Genomic DNA, 13,041 nt, shown 5'->3' on the forward strand with positions numbered 1-13,041 from the left:
GGGGTCGGGTCGGTCTGGCCCGTCGGGGGCCCGGCCCGGGCCTTTATGGGGCCCGGCCGTGAGTCAGAGCCAGGTGGGGGCCCGGGACCCCGCCCCGTCCATCCCCCCGGGGGCCTGACTCAGGGAGGAAACGGGGAGGGGGGCCGGAGGGCGAGGAGGGCGAGGAGGGGCCCCGGGGGGAGGCGGCCGCCCCCCCCCCCCCATCCGGCTCCCCGGACCCCGGGCCCCGGACGGACCGCGGCGCGGAGGGCGGCGTCCGCCCGGGGCCGAGCCCCGCGCCGGCCCCCGGGGGTGGGTGCCGGCCCGTCGGGGGGCCCGCCCTCCTCCCCTCCACCCCCTTTCTCCGGGGGAGGGAAGCGAGGCGGGGGGAGGGGGCGGCCCGAGGTCACGCGGCGGGTCCCGGGCCCGGCCCTCTCCCCCGGCCGGGCCCCCGTCGAGGCCCGCTCCGTCCGGGGGCCGGCGGGGATCTCCCCCGGTGGCCCGGGCCTCGCCCCGCGGCCCCGTCGCCCGCCCCCTCGCCCGGCGGGACGGCGGGGATTTCCGAGCGGAGTCACCCCTCCACCTGAGAGGAAAGGGCGAGGCCGGGGCGCGGGGCGGACGGGCTCGGGCCCCCTCCCGGTCCCGCTTCCGCGTCGGGCCCGGGCCCGGGACCGGGGGGTCCGGTCTCGGTCAGGAGGAGTCCATCCGTCCCTCGTCCGACGGCCGTCCGGGCGGCGGGTCGTTCGTCCGTTGAAGACGCGTGTCGATGGAGCCCTTGCTGGGCGCGGGACGCCGTGCCGAGCGCCCGGAGAGGACGACCGGGCGCCGGAGACGCCCCCTGCCCGACGGCGGGCCCGCGGCCCAGGCGGGGGCGAGACGGACCCCCGGGCCCGACGACTGCAAGGGGACGGGCGTCGGTAGCGTCGACGTAGACGCGCGGCGGACGGAAGGAATGCCGCGGCCGTGGAGACGCCGGCGCCGTGGGGCGGGGAGGGCGGAGGGAGGGTCGGGGCGACCGGGGGCGGGGGGGGAGCGGAGGAGAGGGGGGCAGGTGTGTATTCGTTGAGCGCTCCCGGGGTGCGGAGCGGCGGACCGAGCGCCCGGGAGAACCGTGGGACGCGTCCCCGGCCCGCGCCGGGCCGACGGCCTAGGGGAGGAGAGGGACGTTGACGGGGAGGAATAAAAATGACCGATCTGGACTTTGGTGGTGGGGGGCCGGGGGGAGGGTGAATAAAGGGGAGCGAGGACGGGGCGAGCGACGGCCTGGGGGATCGGGGTGGGGGGGGGGCCTCCCCGCGAGGCGGCGTGGCTCAGTGGGAGTCAGGGGTCGCGGGTTCGGATGCCGGCTCCGCCGCTCGGCCGCCGTGTGACCGTGGGCAAGTCACTTCACTTCTCTGGGCCTCGGCGACCTCGTCTGCGGAATGGGGATGAAGACCGGGAGCCTCACCTGGGCCGACCCGATCACCCCGTATCTCCCCCAGCGCTTAGGACGGCGCTCTGCACGTAGTAAGCGCTTAACAGATGCCAACGTTAATATTACTATCTGGAAAACGGGGGTTAAGAGCGGGAGCCCCACGTGGGAGAGCCTGATCTCCGGCGCTTAGGGCGCATAGTAAGCGCCCAACCAACGCCGTCGTCGTTATCATCATTCGGGGCCGTAGGGGGGCGAGGGGAGGAGAGCGGCCTGACCCCGAGGGGAGGCCGAGGACCCCCCGCCCTGCCTTCTCCCCACTTCCTCTCCCCCCTCGCCCACCCGTCGGCCGGGGAAACGGGAGGGGGGACCCGCTTTCCACACCGTCAGGTTTCTAGAAAGGGGCAGGATGTGGCCGAGTTGGTCAAGTCCCGGGCCCACTTCCTCCTCCTCCCCGCTTCCAACCACAGAGCGGGGCTCGCCGCAGAGGACGGATCGACCTGGGGGGGCCTCCGCGACACCCCCCCGTCCCGTCCGCGACGTCAGCCTCCGAGGGAGCCTTCCGGGGAAGGGGGGTCGGGCCTTCCGGGAAGGCGCCGGTGTCTTCTTACGCCCGCTCCCCACTCCCCGGTGCTCACCTCGGACGGCCGGGCTTGGCCGACGGCGCGGGGCCCTGGCGGTCGGAATGATAAAAATAGCGATAACGACGACGGTGGCGTTTGTGGAGCGCCTACCGTGTGGTCGGCGCCGTTCTAAGCGCCGGGGGAAATACGAGGTCGTCGGGTCGTCCCGCGCGGGGCTCGCGCTTGTAACCCCCATTTTCCGGATGAGGGAATGATGATGATAATAATGACGATGGCACTTAAGCGCCTACCGCGTGGTCGGCGCCGTTCTAAGCGCCGGGGGAGGCGCGAGGCCGTCGGGTCGTCCCGCGCGGGGCTCGCGCTTGTAATCCCCATTTTCCGGATGAGGTCACTGAGGCCCAGAGGAGTGAAGTGACCGGCCCAAGGCCACGCAGCCGACGAGGGGCGGAGGCGGGATGAGGACCCACGGCCTCCGACTCCCGAGCCCGGGCACCGGCCACCGAGCCACGCAGAGGGACCCGGGTTCTAATCCGGACTCCGCCGCCTCGTTCGTTCATTCCGCCGTATTTACTGAGCGCTGGCCGGGGGCAGAGCGAGCCCTGCACTAAGCGCTCGGGAAAGTAAAAGACAATCCCCGCCCACCAAGAGCTCACTTTAGATGGGAGAGGGAAAGAGACGTCGATACGAATGAATAAAATGGCAGATTTAAGCGGCGGGGACGGGGGGACGAGCAGAGGGAGCGAGCCGGGGCGAACCAGGAGGGAGGGGAAACTGAGGAAAAGGGGGGCTTGGTCTGGGCCCCTTGTCTGCCGTGTGACCTCGGGCGAGCCGCCTGACGTCTCCGGGCCTCGGTTCCCTCCTCTGGAAAATGGGGATGAAGAGGGCGAGCCCCACGCGGGAATCTAAGCGCGAGTGAAGCGAGGCCGAGATGGGCAGCCCACGGCCGTCGATCCGAGAGGTCTCTCCCCGTCTCTAGGAGTGAAGCACGTAGTAAGCGCTCGATAAATACTACTGAGTGAATGAATGGAGGCCGAGATCGGCAGGCCCCGGCCGTCGATCCGAGAGATCTCTCCTCGCCCGTGAGAATGAAGCGAGGCCGAGATCGGCAGGCCCCGGCCGTCGATCCGAGAGATCTCTGCCCGTCCGAGAGAGTGAAGCGAGGCCGAGATCGGCAGCCCACGGCCGTCGATCCGAGAGATCTCTCCCCGTCTCTAAGGGTGAAGTACATAGTAAGCGCTCGATAAATACTATTGAATGAATGAATGAAGTGAGACCGAGATCGGCAGGCCCCGGCTGTCGATCCGAGAGATGTCTCTCTGTCTATAAGAATGACGCGAGGCCGAGATCAGCGGGCCCCGGCTGTCAGAGAGATCTCTGCCCGTCCGAAAGAGTGAAGCGAGGCCGAGATCGGCAGCCCACGGCCGTCGATCCGAGAGATCGCTCCCCGTCCGTAAGAGTGAAGCGAGGCCGAGATCGGCAGCCCACGGCCGTCGATCCGAGAGATCTCTCCCCGTCCGTAAGGGTGAAACGAGGCCGAGATCGGCAGGCCCCGGCTGTCAATCGGAGACATCTCTCCCCGTCTATAAGAATGAAGCGAGGCCGAGGTCGGCAGGCCCCGGCTGTCGATCGGAGACATCTCTCCCCATCTGTAAGAGCGAGGCGAGGCCGAGATCGGCAGCCCACGGCCGTCGGTCCGAGAGATCTCTGCCCGTCCGTTAGAGTGAAGCGGGGCCGAGATCGGGAGGCCCCGGCTGTCAATCTGAGAGATCTCTCCCCGTCTCTAAGTGTGAAGCAAGGCAGAAATCAGTGAGCCGGATTCAGCTGCAACAGAAACCGCTTCCCAACCCCCCCCCCCCCCCCCGCCCCAACCCCGATGATAAGAAAGCCGCCGATGTCCTCTCCCTTTTGCAATCGAGGGCTGTGAAATGTATTGTTTTCTTCCGGTGTTTTCCGATCTTATCGATCAGCGGTATCTATCGGACGCTCGCTACGCGCAGAACCGGACGACAGACCGATCCAGTTCGATTCAATTATCCGACACGTTCAGTCCGCCCTTGAATCCGTCGGTCCCGCGGCTAAAACCCGTCCTCTCCTCTCCACCCGAACGGCTCCCACGTCAATCCGGTCGCCCGTCCTCTCCCGCCCGGACGACGGCGTCGGCCTCCTCGCCGGCCTCCCGTCTCTCCCCGCTCCGGCCCGGGCTTCGCCCCGCGGCCCGGATGATTTTTCCACGGAAACGTTCGGGACGCGTCACCCCGCCTCCTCGGAAACCTCCCGCGGTGGCCCGTCCGCCTCCGTACGAAGCCCAGACTCCTCGCCCGTGGCTTCCAAGCCGTCCGTCCCTCCCCTCCCTCCTCTCCTCCTCCATCCCGGCCCGCGCGCTCCGCTCCTCTGCCGCCGCTGACCTCCCCGCTGGGCCTCCTCCTCGCCCGTCCCGCCGTCGACCCCCGGCCCACGTCCCGCAGCGCCCTCCCGCCTCAAATCCCCCAGACGACGACTCTCCCCGCAGGTCAGAGCTTTATCGTTCATTCATTCATTCAATAGTATTTATTGAGCGCTTACTATGTGCAGGGCACTGTACTGAGCGCTTGGAATGGACAGATCGGCAACAGATAGAGACGGTCCCTGCCCTCTGACGGGCTTACGGTCTGATCGGGGGAGACGGGCAGACGAGAACAGTGGCAATAGATGGAGTCGAGGGGATGAACATCTCATGAAAACAATAGCAATAAATAGAATCAAGGTGATGTACATCTCATTAACCAAATAAATAGGGTCATGAAAATATATACAATTGAGCAGACGAGCACAGGGCTGAGGGGAAGGGAAGGGAGAGGGGGAGGAGCAGAGGGAAGGGGGGGAAAAGAGGGCTTAGCTGAGGGGAGGTGAAGCGGGGGGAAGAGGGGCAGCAGAGGGAAAAGGGGAAGCTCAGTCTGGGAAGGCCTCTCGGAGGAGGTGAGCTCTAAGTAGGGCTTCGAAGAGGAGAAGAGAATCGGTTTGGCGGAGGCGAGGCGGGAGGGCGTCCCTGGACCGCGGGAGGACGCGGCCCGGGGGTCGACGGCGGGACGGGGCGCGAACGGGGGACGGCGAGGAGGCGGGCGGCGGAGGAGCGGAGCCCGCGGGGTGGGCGGTGGAAAGAGAGAAGGGAGCAGAGGTAGGAGGGGGCGAGGTGACGGAGAGCCTCGAAGCCCAGAGTGAGAAGTTTTGGTTTCGTGCGGAGGTCGATGGGCAACCACTGGAGGTTGTTAAAGAAGGGGAGTGACAGGCCCCCCCGAGCCTTTCTGCAGGAAGATGAGCCGGGCAGCGGAATGAAGAATAGCCCGGAGCGGGGGGAGACGGGAGGAAGGGAGATCGGAGAGGAGGCTGACGCGATAATCCAGCCGGGAGATTCTGAGAGCCCGTACTGGTAAGATAGCCGTTTGGGTGGAGAGGAGAGGGTGGATCTTGGCGATGTTATAATCATAATAACGTTGGTATTTGTTAAGCGCTTACTACGTGCAGAGCACCGTTCTAAGCGCCGGGGTGGATACAGGGGAATCAGGTCGTCCCACGTGAGGCTCACGGTTAATCCCCGTTTTACAGATGAGGGAACTGGGGGACAGAGAAGTTAAGTGAACTCTGAGAAAGAAGGAAATTCTCCCCTAATTGTAGAGCAGGTGCGTGTGGTAGATTCGGAAGGCAGCTTGAAGGTTCTGTATCCTTCCAAAACCGACCTGGATATCTCTGCTTCCTACCTAACCGTAATCCGTTGATAGACGTGGCCGTGGCTTTGGTAGCCGTGGGCCGTTTATAAAATATCTTGGGGGTCTTTTTTTTTTTTTTGCATCTTTTACAAGAGCTTGTGTATGGTATAATTAAATTATCCATTACATTTTGCACCCCTGTATCTTTTCTAAGGAAAAAAAATGTAACGTTTTGGTTTTCGAAGACGTATCTGCGATTGTACCAGTGACCGTTACACCCCTCGCTCCTTAAAGAAGCAAACAGCTTAGAACTCAAGTTTTGAAATCCAGAAGCCCAATAATCCAAATTTGATCGGGAATGTCAAAGTGCCCACGGTTGAGTTAAGTGACTTGTCCGATCGACCACTCGACCCGCCGATCTTATTTACGGGGCACGCGCGGTGTGCAGAAGAGTCAGGCGATCGTATTTATCGAGCGCCTACCGGGTGCAGGGCTCTGTACCGAGCGTTTGGAAGAGGACGGCATTGCAACGGACCGACGCGCTCCCCGCCCACGGTGAGGCGACGGGCTAGGGGTGCGGCGCGGCGGCAAGGGCCCGGGCTTGGGAGGCAGGGGTCGCGGGTTCTAATCCCGCCTCCCCCCCTTGTCAGCGAGGGGCTTCGCCTCTCCGGGCCTCAGTGACCTCCTCTGGCAAATGGGGAGGAGGACCGGGAGCCCCACGCGGGACCACCTGATGACCGGCCCTTAGAACGGCGCTCGGCACGTGGTAAACGTTACTCTTATTTGGTCGCCCGCCCGCCCGCCTCCGCATCCAACCTGCGAGCCGACCGAGGCACGGAGGAGAATAATGATGTCGGTATTTGTTAAGCGCTTACTATGCGCAGAGCGCTGTTCCAAGCGCTGGGGTAGACACGGGGTAAACCGAAATGACTCGCCCCAGGTCACGCAGCGGCCAAGAGCCCGATGAACGTGGATCTGCCGCGGCACTTGGTTCGGCGCCCGGCAAGGGCTTAGTAAAAGCCTTAGGGAGGAGAGAGGCGGCAGCAGAATTAGAACCCAGGTCCTGCGACTCCCAGATCCGGGTTCTTTCCGCCGAGTGGCGCTCCTCAGCGCTTAGTACGGCGCTCTGCACATAGTTGAGCGCTTAACAGATGCCATCGCTATCATTATTACTTCTCGCGGCAAGGCGGGCGGAGGATGTCGGGGCTCTCGGGGGACAGGTAATGACAATAATAATAATAATAATAATAACAGTATCTGGGAAGCGCTCACTCTGTGCCGAGCACTGTTCTAAGCGCCGGAGTAATAATATAATAATAATAACGATGGAATCTGGGAGGCGCTCACTCTGCGCCGAGCACCGTTCTAAGCGCCGGTTGAGATACGAGATCATCGGGTCGTCCCCCGTGGGGCTCCCGGTCTTTATCCCCATTTTCCAGATGAGGTAACCGAGGCCCAGAGAAGGGAAGCGACTTATCCAAGGTCACCCAGCAGGCGGGTGGCGGAGCCGGGATTTGATATTTTGGGGGGCGGGCGGGGCTCGGGGTAGCTCGGGGCAGGAGAAGATGGGTCCCCCCAAAAAGGAGGCCGACAGAGCAGCAGTTGGGGGCTTCACCGATGGACCCCACGGTCTTACCCGCTCTCCTTTCCTGTGCTACACTCTCCGCTCCTTGCGGGCAGGGATGATGCCTACTCACTCTACTGGACTCTCCCAAGGGTCTAGTACAGTGCTCTGCACACAGCAGACTGTCAGCTCCTTGAGGGTGGGGGGGGGTCTAATCTAGTCACTTCATTGGGCTCTCTCAAGTGTCTAGTACGGCACTCTGCACACAATAGCCCGTCAGCTCCTAGAGGGCTAGGATCTAATCTACTCGCTTTATTGGACTCTCCCAAGGATCTAGTGCAGTGCTCTGCACACAGTAGCCTGTCAGCTCCTCGAGGGCGGGGGTCTAATCTACTCACTCTATTGGACTCTCCCAAGTGTCTAGTACAGTGCTCTGCACACAGCAGACTGTCAGCTCCTGAGGGCAGGGGGTCTAATCTACTGGCTTTATTGGACTCTCCCAAGAGTCTAGTACAGTGCTCTGCACACAGCAGACTGTCAGCTCCTTGAGGGTGTGGGGGGGGGTCTAATCTAGTCACTTTATTGAACTCTCTCAAGTGTCTAGTACGGTGCTTTGCACACGGCAGATTGTCAACTCTTGAGGGCGTGGGTCTAGTCTACTCTAGTGGACTCTCCCAAGTGTCTAGTACGGTGCTCTGCACACAGTAGACTATCAGGCCCTTGAAGGATGGGATCTAATCTACTGACTTTACTGGACTCTCCCAAGTGTCTAGTACAGTGCTCTGCACACAGCAGACTGTCAGCTCCTTGAGGGTGGGTGGGGGGGTCTGATCTACTCACTTTATTGGACTCTCCCAAGGATCTAGTGCAGTGCTCTGCACACAGTAGCCTGTCAGCTCCTCGAGGGCGGGGATCTAATCTACTCACTCTATTGGACTCTCCCAAGTGTCTAGTACAGTGCTCTGCACACAGAAGACTATCAGGCTCTTGAAGGATGGGATCTAATCTACTGACTTTACTGAACTCTCCCAAGTGTCCGGTACAATGCTCTGCACACGGCAGACGGTCAGCTTTTGAGGGCGGGGGTCTAATCTACTCACTCTATTGGACTCTCCCAAGGGTCTAGTACAGTGCTCTGCCCCCAGTAGAAGCGTCAGCTCCTCGAGGGCGGGGATCACGCCTACCGACTCTATTGGACTCCCCCATTTTGCAGGTGAGGGAACCGAGGCCCAGAGAAGCGATCGGGCACCCGTCCGTTCGGTCGGTCCTATGGGCTGAGCGCTGACGGTGTGCGGGGCGCTCCGCCGAACGCTCGGGAGAGTCCGCCACGGCGACAGACGCGTTTCCCGCCCACCGGGAGCTGACAGTCCCGGGGGTGGAATTGGAAACCAATCACCGACGCGGCGACTGGCCCGAGGTCACGCAGCCGAGACCCCGGGCCGCCCGACTGCCAGCGGGGTCTATTCGATAGTATTTATTGGGCGCTTACTACGTGCAGAGCACAGTCCCGGGTCCCCCCCGCCCGGCCTCCCGGCCCTCCCGGCCCGTGCCCACCTCCTTCCCCGCCGTGGGGCAATTTCTGATGAAAACCCACTTCCTTCCACTGGAAACCCGATTTTGCTCAACGCCCCCGGACGGGCCCTATTTCCTGAGCACTTCCTATGGCCTAAGCGCTTGGGAGCATCCAATACGGTGCCCCCCCCCCCCCGCCGGGCCCATAACGGGCTTAGGTTGTAGCGGTGGAGACGTTCGTTCATTTGTTCGGTGTATTTGTTGGGCGCCGACCGGGGGCAGGGCACTGGGCCGGACCCTTGGGAGCGTCCAATACGGCGTCCCCCCGACCCATAAAGAGCTTACGTTGCAGCGGGGGAGACGTTTGTTCATCGTCATTCGTTCGGTGGTATTTGTTGGGCGCCGACCAGGGACAGGGCACTGGACTGGGCCCCTGGGAGCGTCCAATACGGTGCCGCCCCGGCCCGAAAAGGGTTTACGTTGTAGCGGGGGAGACGTTCGTTCATTCTGTCATTCGTTCCGTGGTATTCGTCTCTGTTGTCGAATTGTCCATTCCAAGCGCTTAGTACAGTGCTCTGCACATAGTAAGTGCTCAATAAATACTATTGAATGAGTGAATGAACGAATGAATCTGTTGGGCGCCGACCGGGGGCAGGGCACTGGACTGGGCCCCTGGGAGCATCCAATACGGTGCCGCCCCGGCCCATAATGGGCTTAGGTTGTAGCGGGAGAGACGTTTGTTCATTCGGTCATTCGTTCGGTGATATTTGTCTTGCTCTGTTGCCGATTTGTCCATTCCAAGCGCTTAGTACAGTGCCCTGCACACAGTAAGTGCTCAAAAAATACTATTGAATGAATGAATGAACGAATGAATTTGTTGGGCGCCGAGCGGGGGCAGGGCACTGGGCTGGGTCCTTGGGAGCGTCCAATACGGTGTTCCCCCCCCCCGCCCCCGGTCCATAAGGGGCTTAGGTTGTAGCGGGGGAGACGTTCGTTCATTCTGTCATTCGTTCGGTGGTATTTGTTGGGCGCCGAGCGGGGGCAGGGCACCGGACTGGGCCCCCGGGAGCGTCCAATACGGTGCCCCCCCGGCCCACGACGGGCTCACGCTGTAGCGGGGGCGACGTGGAGAAGGAGCGCGGCTCGGCGGCAAGAGGCCGGGCCGGGGAGGCAGAGGACCTGGGTTCGAGTCCCGGCTCCGCCGCTCGTCTGCCGTGGGACCTCGGGCGAGCCGCTTCGCTTCTCCGTGCCTCGGCGGCCTCATCTGTCGAATGGGGATGGAGACGGGGGAGCCCCGCGGGGGACGGCCCGCTGACCTCGGGTCTCCCCCGGCGCTTAGAACGGTGCCTGGCAGAGAGTAAGCGCTTGATAAATACCCTCCTTATTATTATTCGGCCATCCGATCGTCCGTTCAGGGGTATTTATTGGGCAGGGCACTGTACTGAACGCTGGGGAGCGTCCAGTGGAAAAATAAACAGGTACGTTCCCCGCCCCCGGAGAGCTGACGGTCTAGAGGGGGAGACGGACGGGAATGGAAAGAAACGAACGAGCGATCCGGACAGGATTATAGGAATAATGATGACGTCGGTATCCGTTAAGCGCTCACTAGGTGCCGAGCACCGTTCTAAGCGCTGGGGGAGATCCAGGGTCATCAGGTGGTCCCCCGTGGGGCTCCCCGTCTTCGTCCCCATTTGACAGATGAGGTCACTGAGGCCCGGAGAAGTGACGTGACCGGCCCAAAGTCACTCAGCCGATAAGCCAGGATTCGAACCCCTGACCTCGGACTCCCAAGCCCGGGCTCTTCCCACTGGGCCGCGCTGCTCATCTTCGCCGGTTCTCCTCTTGGTTCCGGCCTGGCTCCTCCGCGTGACCTCGGGCCCGCCACCTGGCTCTTCCCCGCCTCAGTTTCCTCTTCCGAACTCTCGACCAGTCGATGCTATTTATTGAGCACCTTTCAGGCGCCGAGCACACGGGTGCTTGCGCTCTTGGACTCGGGAGGTGTTTAGGGAGGTTTTTTTGTTCTAATGGACTTGGAAGACATTCGGGGAGTTGTCTTTAATGGAATCCGCTAAGTGCTTAGGATTTGCCGGGCTGTGTACTGAGCGCTGGTGGGGATACAGGTTCATCAGCGGGCGGCTCAGGGGCAAGAGCCCGGGCTTGGGAGTCGGAGGTCACGGGTTCGAATTCCGGCTGCGCCACTCGTCAGCTGGGGGACCTTGGGCAAGTCACTTCACTCCTCTGGGCCTCAGTGACCTCACCTGGAAAAGGGGGATGAAGACCGGGAGCCCCACGGGGGTCACCCTGGTGACCTTTTAATAATCATAATAGAGAAGCAGCGTGGCTCGGTGGAAAGAGCACGGGCTTTGGAGTCAGAGGTCATGAGTTTGAATCCCACCTCTGCCACTTGTCAGCTGTGTGACTGTGGGCGAGTCGCTTAACCTCTCTGTGCCTCAGTTCCCTCATCTGTAAAATGGGGATGGAGACCGTGAGCCCCACGTGGGACGACCCGATTCCCCCGTCTCTACCCCAGCGCTTAGAACGGTGCTCTGCACATAGTAAGCGCTTCACAAATACCAACATTATTATTATTATTATATATTATTATAATAATAGTGTTGGTATTTGTGAAGCGCTTACTATGTACAGAGCACCGTTCTAAGCGCGGGGGGGGGGGGTGGGGAATCAGGTGCTATTCCCACTGAGCCACGCTGCTCCCCCAGCGCTTAGAACAGTGCTCGGCACCCAGGAAGCGCTTAACAAATACCCACATCATCGTCGGGTTGGACCCAGTCCCTGTCCCACCTGAGGCTCACGGTCTTAATCCCCATGTGCCAGATAATAATGTTGGTATCTGTTAAGCGCTTACTATGTGCAGAGCACCGTTCTAAGCGCCGGGGGAGATACGGGGTCATCGGGTCGTCCCACGTGAGGCTCACGGCTCGTCCCCATTTTGCAGATGAGGTCACTGAGGCCCAGAGAAGTGAAGTGACTGGGCCACGGTCACCCAGCTGACGGGCGGCAACGCCGGGATTCGAACCCGTGACCTCTGACTCCCAAGCCCGGCCTCTTGACACCGAGCCACGCGGCTTCTCTCATAATGAGGGTATTTACTGAGCGCTTATTAGGTGCCAGGCATGATAATGTTGGTATCTGTGAAGCGCTTACTAGGTGCAGAGCACCGTTCTAAGCGCTGGGGGTGATACAGGGGAATGAGGTGGTCCCACGCGAGGCTCGGGGTCTTCATCCCCATTTTCCAGATGAGGTCGCTGAGGCCCAGAGAAGGTAAGCGACTGGCCCACAGTCGCACGGCTGACATGCGGCAGAGCCGGGATTCGAACCCGTGACCTCTGCCTCCCAAGCCCGGGCTCTTTGTGATGGGGTGGATGCAAGGAGGTGTTGAAGCAGGGTGGCTCCCGCTCTGCTCCCCCATTTTCCAGAGGAGCACACTGAGGCCCGGAGAGGGGAAGTGACTTGCACAAGGTCACACAGCAGAGGCGGCTTTAGACCCCGGGCCCGGCTGAGCGGCAGGGCCGGGCTGTGGCCACGAGGGGGCGCTGCTCCCGCTCCGCCCCCGCGCTGACGTCAGACGTAAGGGAGGTGACGTCAGACGCAAGGTGAGCCCGCGCTCCGCGGGATCCTTCCGCTCGGGCCGAGAAAGTAGTTCCCGATGTTCGGGACCCGCCGCTCCGGACTGGACGCCCGCCCCGGGTCCGGGGGCCGCGGGGGGGTTGCGGGGGGGGCTTCGGTGGGTCCGCGGGGTCCCGCCCGGGCTCCCTCGAGGGGTTCTGCGCCGGGGTCCCGCGCGGCGGATGTAGATCCGGGCCGGGCGCAGTGCGCCGGATCCTTCCGCCGCGGGGGGCGGGGGATGGCGGCCGCGTGGATGCCGGAGCGGCAGCGGGAGCGGCGGCGGAGCCTGGCAGGCGGCGCTGAGGGTGAGCGCGGGGGTAGCGCGGCGCCGGCCTCCTCCGGCCCTCTCCTCGCGGGCCCGGCCGGGGGAGGGGGAAGGCAGGCGGGCGGCCGGGCGGCCGAGGCCCCGGGGTCCGCGGCCTTTTAGTCGCTCTCGCAGTTGCCTGAGCGGAAAGCGGCCGCTGGCGGAAGATGGCGGCGCGGCCCCCGCTCAGGCGGCGCCGCGGGCAGCCCTGGGGCCCCGCGGGGACCCCCAAGCGCCGCCGCGCGCATCGCGCGCGCGCCGGGAGGGGGAGGGGACGCGCGCGCCGCGGGGCGAACCACTGCCCGGCCCGGGGGGGGGGGAGGAGGGGGGACGGAACCATTCAGAGCGGGGGGAGGGGTGCGGCCTGTACCATTGAG

This window comes from Ornithorhynchus anatinus, chromosome 21 (genome assembly GCF_004115215.2).
Source record: "Ornithorhynchus anatinus isolate Pmale09 chromosome 21, mOrnAna1.pri.v4, whole genome shotgun sequence".
Classification (NCBI taxonomy): domain Eukaryota; kingdom Metazoa; phylum Chordata; class Mammalia; order Monotremata; family Ornithorhynchidae; genus Ornithorhynchus; species Ornithorhynchus anatinus.